The sequence below is a fragment of the Salmo salar genome, chromosome 02 (genome assembly GCF_965601325.2).
Source record: "Salmo salar chromosome 02, fSalSal1, whole genome shotgun sequence".
NCBI lineage: Eukaryota > Metazoa > Chordata > Actinopteri > Salmoniformes > Salmonidae > Salmo > Salmo salar.
Window position 1 is genome coordinate 70494734 of NC_138292.1, and position 14180 is coordinate 70508913.

At 42.9% G+C, this 14180-nt stretch overlaps 1 long non-coding RNA gene across 1 annotated transcript; it reads left to right on the forward strand.

The window, feature by feature from the left end:
- The first annotated feature begins 313 nt into the window (after positions 1-313).
- On the forward strand, positions 314-14172 carry LOC123730802 (uncharacterized). Its single transcript, XR_006762234.2, has 3 exons — positions 314-641; positions 1364-1483; positions 13961-14172. It is a non-coding gene; the product is annotated as an uncharacterized LOC123730802 (long non-coding RNA).
- Positions 14173-14180: the final 8 nt, after the last annotated feature.

Here is a 14180-nt window from a genome sequence, read left to right on the forward strand (position 1 = left end):
TATTTCACTTGTAAACATATACTTCCCATGCCAATAAAGCACCTTAAACTGAAATTGAGAGAGAAAGAGAGATAAAAAAAGAAAGAGAGAGCAGGGTTGTACACTGAGGTTAGATGGGAATTCAATACGTACAAAATGGTGACAAATACTGATATTTAATCAATTACAAATTATATGACCCTCCCCTGGACTAAATTTAAAAAACACTAAACCCTCCCCCTGACTGAAATTGAAATAGAATGACCCTCCTCCATTTTCCTCCGTGAAATACAGTAATTGCATATGTAACAGTGTAGGTTCCGTCCCTCTCTTCGCCCCAACCAGAGCTCGAACCAGGAACCCTTGCACACCCACGAAGCACCGTTACCCATCGCGCCACAAAAGCCACGGCCCATTCAACGCAAGGGGAACCCCTACTTCAAGTCTCAGAGCGAGCCACGTCACTGATTGAAACGCTATTAGCGCGCACCACCGCTAACTACTTGCCATTTCACATCGGTTACGCATACATTTCTGCCTGTCCGTAAAGCATAATGGATTTATACTATAGGATTGGGGCGGTAATGCAAGATATTGGATGCCAACCACTAATAACGTCCACTGAAGAAGAACAACAATTTCGTATTTAAAAATATTTTTCGGTATGTGAGATAATTTACTTGTTCTCTGTAATATCGTATAGGTTTGGATTCGTGACATTATCTACCTTGGAGGAAAATAAGCAGGTTTCTCGACTCATAGCCTGACTATTCGTTTAGCAACCGCGTGACCCAGCATGACAACGTGAACCAGATTGTTCAACAGTCTGCTGGGTGAGGCGATATACGTTCCTCCATTCATTAACGAATGGGATTCCTATATTCTCCTTACATGAAATATCTCTACCATGAACTCTTACATCGAGATAGTTGTGTATTTTGCTACTGCATGGCCAGTGTGAGCCAGAATGCTAACTAGCCAGCCCGTAGTTGTTCTTTCAAATGCGGTGGTCACTGGATAAACGAGCTCTGAGTTGAACTTGTCAGAAAACGAACTAGTAGCCAGTTGTTGTTGCCCATGGTGGAATCATATCAAACCCACAGGCTCCTGAAGCACATAATGTCCCCATACGAACTCCCGAGTCAGCAAGCGTCGCGAACTATCATTTCGCTACCTAGTTAAACTGTTTTATGACAAAACGGATGATATGAATCAAACTCTAACGTTAGCTAGCAAGCCATCCTCGGCGACAATGTTATTGTGGCGCATGAATGTCATATTTGTGTTTTAACTTTACGTTAACTGTCATTGAAGTTGATGCTTACTATTAGGTTTCAGATCCGAAGTAAGATAAATTGTCCATTATGTTTTGTGTTTCGTTAAGGACTCAGAATTTCGACTCCCGGAACACTTAAAACAAAGTAACTGTACTACTGCAGCCAACACACTTCTTGTCTAAGACAAGTTGTCTGATGAAGAAACAATAGATTCCACAACGGATCCGGTAAGTCTGGTTTCCTTTTAACGGTATAGGCCTGCTGTTGCTATATAAAATGTATAGGCCTATGTAACAGGTGTAAAATATACGAAAATCCCTCATATTTATTTTAAGGTTATTTTGAGATACTATTTTATTGTAATCATTTTCTAAATTGTGTTAATGCTGTGATGTCATCAACGGGAGCCATTATTTTACTTCTCAGTTTACTCAGAGTGTTGCATTGCTGTTTATATGAATATATATTAACGTGAATGGGGATAATGTTTGAGTGCAACTTTGCAAGGCTAACCCAGCTACCGTTAGCTTTGTTGCGGGAGAGGGTCTCTTTCAGGTGCAGACATCTTGAGTTTTCTGATGATTTTCTCAGGGCATTCTGCACTGTTTTTTATCAGGCAAATATACTTGTATGGGAGTCCAGACGGCATCATTAACTTTTTCCTTGTATTTGTGTCCATTCCTTGCAGGTATGTTGTGAAATGTGACGATTTTGTATTTCATGTTTAATGTGCCTAGTTAGCTGTCGTTCATTTTGTTAGCTGTCCGGTCATGTCAAAAATGGCGTTGTTGTTTTATTAGTATGCCTCAGGTATAATGGTACAATAGATCACTCTCAAAGAAATATTTAGCACTTATTAGCAAATGATTAGTGTATTGGTGTACAACATTTTTAAAACGTTTTTTTTTTAATGCTTTTACTAATGAGTTTGCTCAGAGCGTGATGAGGAGAGGCAAATATACTTGTATGGGAGTCCAGACGGCAGCATTAACTTTGCCTTGTATTTGTATCCATTCCATGCAGTCATTACTAGAGGGACAAGCGGCAGAATTGTGTCCAGAGCCTTGTCTTCCACCTACACCTTACCAGAACACAATGCAGAACGGTACCGGTACAGAACCGGTTACACCTAGTTTTCATAGTCTTTGATCCACCACATTCCTGTGGACTGTTAATGGCTGGACAAAAACAACGACTGTAAAACTTGTTGGGATTTTTCTTCCTTCAGCAAAGTAACCTACTACTTTATCATGTGTAGGAATCTGTGTCTCTTACTTAATTATCTCTCATTCCTCTTAAAGTGTGTACTTATTCACCTCAACTGATTTGAAAGTCTGATTATCCATTACATGACCAGATACTCGCTCAAACGATGAAAATACATCTTCTGTGGGGTTTATCAGCGGTTGGCATCCAATGTTATAGTGCATTAAGCCATCTCCTGTACTGGAGTGTGGGTCAGCGACAGGGATCGAGGAACTAAATCCTATCTGCCTGCCCCGTGTCTCTTAAAAAAATAGAAATATTTGTGACTATCTAACGATGTCCTACTCAGTATGCTTTGTTAGAGGTTCAGCTAGCGGTCATGATTGGTGCTGTAACAAATGATTGATGTATTAGAATAAATGAGTATGCTGATGTTGTATTAATAGACTCCCTCCTTACATTTATAGGGTCCTAGACTACAGATTAACAATATATGTACATTATGAGGTTTAATATTGTTCCACAGTGCTTTTCTAGGCTCTCTGCCACTTATTAAGAAACTGTCTGAGAAATGTGTGACTGTGAAGACAGAACTCTGCAGGGGAGTGTAAGAGATAGGAGACTAGTCAGACATTCCACTATAAATCAACATGGACATTTACTGCTAAGCTTTTAGATAACACTAAGCACCTTGTTTATATAGCTGTGTAGGCATGGTTTTGGTCTCATGAGTAAAAGATAATGACGTAGGCAGTGACATCACTAGGGCTGGATGCCGTGGAATATTGCCTCAGAAACTTGTGAATTCAATATAGACTTTAATACAGAGTAGCAAAGCCGAGCCCTTCCATGGAAGGACCCTATTACACACGTAACAGAGCCGAGCCCTTCCACGAAAAATACTAAATTCTCATATTACAGAGTCCTACCTTTATAGGATTCTGTCTTTGCATAACGTGTAGAGTCCCCTCCCTCTATATGTAAATAGCTTTCCTTGACCTTTCTCCATTATTATCTTTCCATCTCAGTTCTTACTTGTTAGCGCCCACATCTGACAGCTGTATGGGTTATAATGGTAGCAGGGCCTGGTCATATATGTTCCATTCCTTATATGGCTATTCTGTCTCAGCTCTTCAAAGTGGACAGCCTGAATGCTGCTAATAATGGAAATGTAATCATAGTCATGAGTTTTGCTCCCACATGGACTTCGGGTTTGATAAAATAACTTGGGACCTTTTCTTTGCATTAATAAAGGTTTTTGAATGATTTAATTAAAGATATTGTCATAATGCTAATTTCACCAATGAGCCAATGATTGACAAGGAACAAGGAAACGAACCTCAACAGTTTATCAAACTCAATTCCTGTACCCCTTCTCTCTCATACTGTATCAGTCTCTCTTTCCCTATCATACTGCATCAGTACATGCTCCACTGTCTCTGTTTCCTGGCAGTAATCACATCTTCCTGTTGGATGATTTCCTATCACATTTAATAACTTATTCAGCTGGCTGTGCCCCACTCTTATCCTTGTAAGGATAGCCTCCTCTCTTCTGTCCATTCCTACCATCCTCCCCTACTTTACTCTGTACCTGGAATAGGGGCAGCAGGTAGCCTAGTGGTTTATAGTGTTGGGCCTGTAACCCGAGCCAACTAGGTGAAAAATCTGTCAATGTACCTTAGAGCAACTTAATCGTAATTGCTCCTGTAAGTCACTCTAGATAAGTGCCTGCTAAATTACTAAAATATCAACAATGAATAGATGCCTGCCCTTATTGTCACTGTTCCACTGCTCCTGCCATCTCTGCCCATATCATTCCCTTAGCCTCTGCTTTGCTCATTGGCACCTCCACCTCCTGTCTCCTAAGGGCCTGTTTAGCTAGCACATCTACTTCCTCATTCCCTTCCACCCCCACATGGACCGGGATCCAAGCAAAGCTTATATGGACACCTATCTGTCTCACCCGGGCATGAATTTGAATTCCTTCATACAGCAGGCCTCGTCTGCTATGTGAGCTAAGTGATTGCAGACTCATCAACACAGCAAATGAGTCAGAACATATAACTACACTGCATGACTTCCTCCAACCACTGCAAGGTCAACAGTACAACCATCAGCTCAGCCAGGTGGTCTGTAATTGTCTTCTGACAGCCACCCCACTTTCCTGTTCAACAAAGGCTGATCCAGTCTGACCTGTCCTTGGGTCTTTTGATCCATCTGTATATATGGGCAAAAAAACACTGATTTACAGTTTCCAGTCGCTTTTTAAAGAACTTGCATGGATCAACCCCCTCCCTGTCTTTCCGTACTCTCTTCAACACTTGTAAATCAATTACTGGAGGTGGGAGTAGCCATGGTGGACTCACAGGGATAGGTACCGTGGGGCTAAAGTCCCTGCAGTACAATCCCATCTGTCTCTCCTGGTTATCACCCACCCATCCAAAGCTTTTTTCTGTCCACGTTCAGGCTCCCAACTTCTCTGTAGCACCTCTTTTGTGGGGTGAGACACATCATGTTCCTGTAAATTAACCCAATAATTAATTCCCAGCGATTGCCTTCTAATATGTAATGGCAATAAAAATACATTTCTTAAATGTAAGACAGTCGTTACCACAGCCACAAAGTCAAGAATGTATGTTGTGGAAGTTCATGGAAACCAAAATGTGTTTTTTTTAAAGGTTAGATTGAGTCATAAGGTTAACAGTGTGGTTAAGGTTAGGTTTAAGATGACATTTTAAGTAGATACATTTTTAAAATAGAAGTGGTTCATGACTTTGTGGCTGGGGTAATGAATGTCGACCTGGCACTAGTGTTTTGCTGGCATGTCACGTGTCCCACTTTTATCAGTATACTCGTAACAACCTAATATGAAACGTATATTCTATCAAATAAGTCACATGTCGCCTCTTCCTCTGTTTTGGAAGGAAATGACTAGTATAATAAATATGGTGGAAACTAACTAGCCCATGCCTCCGCCAACCCAATGCTATTAGATTTTTGGGAGGTAGTGAACAATTGAACATTTGAAGAAAAAGGAGATATTCTAGGGATTCCCAAATAGACTAAATTAATACAACAGTTTATCATTAAACCAAATATGTTTTATATTTCTTGCCGCTAACGGGACAAAGCTAGCCCGTTCCCCTCTACCCTCCCGGAGTCCCCAGGTCAAACGTCTCCCGGTACTGCTGTACTGCTGGGTCTGGTTGACTGCAGGAAAACACCGGGGCAGAGTGGAACTGAGAGAGGAGGAGGAGAAGATAAGGAAGATGGAGATTTGTTTTCATTAAGTAAGAACAATAGTGTGTAGATTAGACTACAGTCTGCTTCTGTAACAATAGCGGAGGTGCATAAAGATGGCGGCCCGCATGTACCTACCACAAATGACTCCTTTTGCTAAGTTCACTGTATTCTACATTGCATTCCTTTACTGTTGGTATGGTCATTAGCACAGTAAACATGATCCCAATTTTAGCTTTAAGACGCTGGCAATTAAAAAAAAAGAAAAAGATAAAGTAACGGTGCATAGATGCGACAAGGAATACATCGTCGCTACTATGAAAGTGAATTGTGTCTACGCGTGATCAGGGATGTGTTCGTTCTGCCAATTCTGTTAAAATGTTTCATATCCTAGCTTCTGGGCCTGAGTAGCAGGCCCATCACTCCGCGGCGGAGGGGTACATCCAAGGTGAGGACTTACAGATTCCCTCCCGTGTACACCTGTGTCATGGCTGGGGTCCGCCCCTAAATATAGAACCCATGGCCGCGACACACTTTCTGTACATAATTTTTGAGGCTCCTCTAGCACTGTAGAGGATTGGAGTGATCCATATAGCTCACATAACCGTGGTTACATACGTAACCTTCGTTATGTTTCACTATATTGGATCACTCCAATATATTGGTATACCCGTACCAGATGTAGTGGGTCCTAGAGGGACCCGGCCAGCCAGTGGTGAAGTCCCAGTGCGGGACCGAGACGCAGGGGCCGTCAATGTGGAAGGTGGGTCCCAGCACAGTCCCCGGAAGGGGAGGTGATGCCCAGGACCACTGAACCAACTGCAGAGGAAGGTGCCACATTTACCCAATAGTACTTAGCAAAGGTGCAAGAGGAAGCCCAGCTGGCAGCAGCAACGATATCAGCGAGGGGCACTCCTCTCAGTAGAGCCCAGGATACAGCCACACCTCTTGTTGACTGTGCCACCACAGATCCCAGAACTGGCCTGCCAGCCAGTAAGTATGCTGTCATAATTGTGTCCACAATCCAGTGAGAGAGCCTCTGCTTTGATAACCCAGCCCCCAGGACTCTCTCACCATAGCAGAGAGCTGGTCTGTTGTTCTCACTGCCCGTGTCCGCGCCACATAGGCAGCCAGTGCCCACGCAGGGCACAGCATGCAGGAGGGAGGGCCAGACTCTTCCGCCACTCACGGGGGGTTGTAAGCAGACAGGATAAAAGGGATGTTCACATGCCTGTCTGACATAACTTTCGGGAGGAATGAAGAGTTGGGGCGAAGAGATATTCTCCTCCCACCGGGGTCCATCCGGTAGCACTCAGAACTTACTGAAAGAGCATGGAGCTCACCTACCCTCTTTATAGAAGTAATTTCTACCACAAAAGCCACCTTCATAGTGAGGGGTTTCAGGGAGGCAGATTCCAACTGTTCGAAAGGCGGCTTTGCCAAAGCTGCCAAGACCACATCCAGATCCCAGCTCGCCATTGAGCACGTCTTAGCTGGACGCAGGCGACGAACCCCCTTCATAAACCTGGAGACCAAGGGATGGCACCCCACTGGCCTGTCTATCCACCCCACATGGCAGGCAGATATAGCGGCCAAATACCCTCTCAGTGTAGAGGCTGCCAAGCCCTCATCCAAGCGAGACTGCAGGTATTGGAGGACATTCTGCACCCCGCATGACCTCAGTAGCATAGCCACTTTGGTAAAGCTGCCAAGAGAGCAGAGGGACCCATATGTGGCTTTCAAGTCCTCATCAAAGACCCTGGGGGGTCCCGGCTTCAGTCGCGGGTTCCGCTCTATAATCTCCTGGTCCGGGAGGACCATGGCAGCTATCATGGTGTGGTACTCCCGGAGGCCGAGTGACACTACGCCCGCAACATAACTCCATGGTCCAGTCTCTGTTGTGAGTCGGAGAGCCCCCTGGCAGAGGCCCAGCTCTCCTGCAAGGCCTCACGGAACTCAGCAGAGATGGGGACAGATAGAAAGTCATCACTGTCCACCAGTTTGATGTCCAGTGCAGTGGCTACCTGAGTGAGTAGGCTCTGTGATGAAGCCCTGCTGAAGGCTTCTGATGGCCTGTCAGCCGGGAAGCCCTGCCCACGGGGGTGAGCAGTGCCAGCATCGTCCTCCAGTAACAGCCTATCACTGGCCAAAAGGGAAAAGCTGTCGTCGCCATCGACGCTATCAACCTCCTGACGCAGGGCATGCGCCCTCTGTTCAAGGTGGCCCCAGTGGTCCGACTCCTGCCCCCGTCCAGGCCTGGCAGCAGATGGGCTCTGCTTGTGGTGGCTTCGGCCACGCTTCCTGGGAGGGGTACTGGATCCAGTAGAGGGACGAACAGCTCGCTGCCGCACCACTCCTGAGGGAGGGAGCTCGTCCCCAGCCTGAGCCCGAGCCTGGCCGACACACTCATGCATGGCCTCCAATCGCACCAGGCGCAGGCATTCTGAGAACATCACACAAAACAGACATCCAGTAGGGAGCTCCACCGCCCTCTCTGCGTGGCTCAAACCCAGGTAGTGCATACACGAGGTATGCGGATGTCCAGGGGGGACGCCTCCATCACACCTGTCACAAAGGGAAGCCGTAAGCTCAGCCAAGCCAGCAAGGCCATGGAGCAGAGGTCCGACGCCCTGGAGAGCTATGTCGTGATCCGCATGGAGGAATAGGAACCCGATGAGGGATAAATTACCCAGTACCTCTGCAAAGAAATGGGGAAGACCCTTGTGGGAAAAACAGGCAGTCAAAAAAACAGCAACCAAGTAATGGATTTGATTTATTTTTTATTTTTATTTTTTTTTAGGCCAAATGCAATATTACCTAGCCGGTTTAATATCCAAGCAGTAAAAACAGCACCATATGGAGTAACTTTGTTAAGGAACTCCAAAGTTAATGTCTCAACGTAGTGGAAAGCCCACCATGATACTCTTACACTCTTCAGGGGAAAGAACAAGAAAGAAACCCAGCAGGGTAATTAGCAGAGAACCTGGCGCGGGGAGCAGCATGTTAAATCAATTCACAACACACACATAGTACAAGCCAGTGGGGAAGTTGTGTAAGGTAAATACAGTTTGTGTCAGCAAGAGCCACCATACTAATGGATGCACACTGAGTCGTAGTGTAACAGTAACGAAACAAGTACGACAAACCAGGGGCGGAAGATACAGATTAACCACACGCAGCGAGTGGAGCAATCAAGAGGAGAGGCGGCCATGTGGCCAGCTGCTCCAGGCTGCAAACAGCCAGTGAGTATACTTCCACGCAAGATTTTAAGCTTACCAGTGACTTACCAAGCGAACTTCAGAAAGTTTGTACCTCAAACCATACGGACGTCCCCGAGAAAATGAAAGATGTAGATATAGGGCCGGATCCCAGACATGACACAGGTGTGCACGGCAGGGAATCTGTAAATCCTCACCTCGAATGTATCCCTCCACCACGGAGTGATACCAATATAGTGAAACATAACCACCAGCTTACATGGGTAAAATAGTCAATTAAAATGAACCATAAAACTGCTTATGACAGGGGAATGGAAGGTTGTCATGGTTGTCGTCGGGAATGGAGTATCAAAACGCAGCAGCTGTAATGTGGATGCTCATCTTGATTTATTTGAAATAATAAGAACACCGAAACGAAGGAACGAAGGAAGGAAGAACGATCGATCGATCAACAAAACAGTCTTGTAAGGCTCACACACGCAAAACAAGAAACAATCTCCCACAAACACTAAACCAAACACATACCCATATATAGGACTCTCAATCAGAGACAACGAGAAAGCACCTGCCTCCAATTGAGAGTCCAACCCCCCATTAACCTAAACATAGAAATACAACTAACTAGACTAACATAGAAATACATAAACAAGGAACAGTGCCCAAAAACCCCGGAATACATAAATCAAATACCCTTCTACCAAAAACACCACCCCGAACCACATAAAACAAATACCCTCTGCCACATCCTGACCAAACTACAATAACAAATAACCCTTATACTGGTCAGGACGTGACAAAGGTTGCTTTGTGAAACAAGGAGTGGCAATTGAATGCAATCTTCACAAAAAATGAAATTGTAAAACATTTCTAGCATGTCTATGCATTGGGAGAGGGTTGACTTGCTCAGTTTTGCACCACAAAAAGCAGTAACTAGAACCAGCTCACCTGCTTTTACTCTGATTTGACTATTAGATGTTCAATGTTTCTTTTGAAAACATATTTTTTAAGGAATAGTTTCACCATATTAAAACGAGAGTTCAGTTCATGTAGCAAGGTTGATCTTAAAATGAGGGTCACTAATCACATTGATAATAATCTTCAGAAAGGACTTTGTCAAAGCAACAAAATATCTAGTCCTCCTACAATGAGTGTGTTTACATGCAAACTCATCATTTGACATTAAACTAGTTATGGCAGTAGGCCGAGTATGGCATTCGTCATGTAAACAACTTACTCTGCTTATCTTAATTGGCTTAAGATGACGATCAAAGTGACGCTGTTAAAAACACCTGGTGTTCTGAGCAACTTTTCAATATATATCATTCACCAGCGGATTCATGCTGGAGGAAGCCTTATAGCTGTGATAAGTGTGGGAAGAGTTTTGCCTGAGATTTCACCGTGACCAAACACCGACTTATACACACAGGAGAGAAGCCTTATAGTTGTGATCAGTGTGGGAAGAGCTTTAATCAATCAGCAGCCCTGAGCAGACACCAATGCATACACACTGGAGAGAGACAGGAGTAAGGTGTATGTGGAAAGAGCTTTGCTCAATCAGGGTCACTGAAAAAACACCAGAAAGCACAAACATGTTTTCTTTCTTCTCCCTCCTCTCAGTCACCGGTTCAAGATGTCTAAATAAAGTTTGAACAGAAAACATGTTGTAAAGAGTCAGCTCTGGAACCATATGTATCAAGCTTCTTGGAGTAGGAGTGCTGTGGGTTGGCGGTGGGGGTGTTCAGAGCTGTATCTTATTTCAGTAACTCCTATTATCCATTAATTAATTGTATAATGTAGAATAATGTTTGAACAATACAAGGTGTGTATTCATGTATTCAATAGATCAATAAATTAAATCCATTATCTGCTCAACAATGTCTGCTTATGACATTAATTATGTTTTTTAAATCTAATCAATTTTTAAAAGGACCATAGTCCTCTTGTATAATTCGTTTGGTCCTAAAAGATGTTCACATATTTATTTTTAAACCCTTCACCAGGTTTTAGTGTAGCTGATGGGACATACAGAAGACATAGGACTATTAGTGTCATCAAATTATGTTGCATTTATTTTAAAGGATTTTAATAGTGATATCTTTGAACATTCCTTATTGTATATTAAGTGTGCTCCAGAAAGATGTTCACACATTTTATTGTGAATCGAATGATGTGTTGGTTGTTAGGAAGAGGCATCATGGGGGCAGGAAGCCAGCTCTGCCCATCAGTACTTATAGGTCATGTCAACCACAGACCTCATACTCTTCTGTTCTCTCACGGCCAGTAAGGTCTCCTACCAAACTCCTCTCTCTTCACTCTGGAAATACACTTGACAATATATTCTACTTTTTATTGGTGATTTGTTATGTGGAATGAATGTTTGCATGTAAATGTCATTGTAAAACATACATACGAATGTGGTTTCATGTTTTCTTGTTTTGTTTTACATTGCTGATTGCATGTAAAATTTTTTTGAAATATGTATTTTTTAAACGTTTAGTTGAATTATGTAGAAGAGACCAGGATATGTGGTTGCCCTGTGTCCCAATACTCAATGTTGTAGTCATGGTCCTGAGAATGAAACATGTTTTAAACAATCAACAGAGATTCACGTGTCTTACAGTGCTACACCTCTGTTATAATAAGTGCTTTTTCCTGCTTAATTGAAGTATCAGATGTAGTTATTCACCAGTTATAAAGTGTGTTTGTTGTCTCTCTTTATGTTTAATGCTGCAGGGAGGGAGATGCAACAACAGCCTTGAGAACATCTGGACTCAAATAGAACTCTGTTCCAAGTTGCTGTCAGGTAAAAGTAGACGATAGCAGACAACAGGATACTTTTGGAAAGGGGTGTTGTTGAACGTTTTCTTGACTTTACTCAACCTGTATAGATTAGGTAAAATCTTATCCAGGAACTTTCTGGAGTAAGATTAGCCTGGGGCAGCAGGTAGCCTAGTGGTTAGAGCGTTGGGCCAGTAACCGAAAGGTTGCTAAATCGAATCCCCGAGCAGACAAGGTAAACATCTGTAGTGCTGCCCTTGAACAAGGCAGTTATCCCACTCTTCCTAGGCCATCATTGTAAATAAAAATGTGTTCTTATCTGACTTGCCTGGTTAAATAATGATGTGACATGTTATGCTGTCATAATGTAATTGAGCTTGGATATTTAAATAGATGTTTGATTGCTCTGGTCTAGGGGTGCATCAGTTGTAGCCTTGAGACTGGAATTCTCCCCCGCCAACCCCCTAGTCCTTATCTGAACTCTGTGACAACAAAGTAGCTGTACTGTAGCCTACACATTTCTTGTCTTAGTAAGAAACACTGAAGAAAACAATAGCTTCCACGATGGATCCGGTAAGTCTGGTTTCCTTTTAACAGTATAGACCTGCTGGGTTGTATAAATGTCTAGGTGTAGTTTTCATCATCTTTGATCCTCCACATTCCTGTGTTCGGTTTAAACTGCTGGACAAAAAAAAAACATGATTGTATAACTTGTTAGGATATTTTTTCCGTCAGCAAAGTAGTCTACAACTATATCATGTCATCTGTCATATTACCTAATGTATTTCTACTTCCTCCCACACTGTGCACTTGTTCAGCTCCACTGATTTGAAAATCATATTATCCATTATATGACCAGATACTCACTCTGACAGTGAAAATACATATTCTTCTTTGGGGTTTATTGGTGGTTGGCATCCAACTTTATGGTACATTACACCACCTAATGTACTAGAGTGTGGGCCAACAACAGGGATCGAGGAACTAAATCCCATCTGCCAGCCTCGTTTCTCTTAAAAAGTAGAAATATTTGCGACTGTATCTAACGATGTTCTACTTATTAAACTCAATTCCTGCTCACACACGCAGGAGAGAATCCTTACTCCTGTCCTTGTGGTGTCAGAGATATTCTATAGGAAGAGAGACTTCAAACAACATATTTATTATAGGATTTGCAAAAATGAAGCAATCAACCATCACTAAGAATAGTCAGTGTTGAAATCTCAATGAACAGAGCTGTCTTTCACCTTTTATTGAAAGTACATCCTTTTATATTTGACAGTTAGCAGATGTGCAGAAACAGCCACTGGAAACAGTTGTAAGAAGTAATTTAGCTCGTCTGTGTAGATCAAGATGGCTGTTATCGGCACCACTCTGTTCCTCCCAGCACTTCCCACATAGCTACATTTCTGCCGATTGTAAACACAGGAGCTCACATATTGCGGTAGCACCCAAGCAGCTCATAAATCTGTACGCTCAGATTTATGACAAAGTCACACAAAACAAGCTTGTATCAGCAAGATGTTTTCTATCTCCCATTCTCAAACAGTTTACTAAGTCTAATTGCCATGGTAACCTATGTATCATAATATGCAGCTCTAGATCCATATGTATCAAGTGTGTTGGAGTAGTGGTGCTGATCTAGGATCAGGTCACCTATCCATGTATTCTCATTTTGATCTAAATGGCTTAATATCATAATGGAAAACGTCATAGTGAACCTGTTTGTGTGTAGAGGGGGATGTTGAGGTGGGTGGGGGTGTTCAGAGCTGTATCTTATTTCATGAAATCCTTTTATCCATTAAATAATTGTATAACGTAGAATAATGTTTCAACAATACTAGGTGTGTATTCATGAATTTAGTAGATCAGTATATTAAATCCATTATCTGCTCAACCACATCTGCTTCTCACTTCATTTAAATGTTGTTTTTTATATGGACCAGAGGCCTCTTCTAGAATACGTTTTCTCCAAAAAGATCTAGACATATTTATCGTAAAACCGTTTACCAGGTTTTAGTGCAGCAGATGGGACGTACAGAACAATGCAGCTATAGGAATTGTAGTTGTGGTTCTCACCCTCTGTTTCCATGTGGTTCAGGTGACCATCTTTCTAAGACTTATCTTTCACTTTATAATTTAGATTTGTTACTAACTTTGTTTTCTTTCAGATCTTTTTATCAGTGCTCGATTAATCTTGCCTGGTACAATGGAACCAATGGAATAGTCCCAAGGTATGTTTATCTGTCTTTTCTCCTCCAGGGAGACTCAGTCCAGTGTATGACAACGTCTCAGGCATGGCCATGGCCCCTACTGCAGCACAGACAAGCAGGGTGACGTTCACGACACCAATGTCCAGCTATCTTGCTCCAATAACCAGGAAGTGCCTCTGTACTCCACAGTCCAACCTTCTCAACCCCAGAAAGGGGATGAGGATGTCCAGTACGATGTTGTGAAATTCAACCCCCCCCCCCCCCCCCCC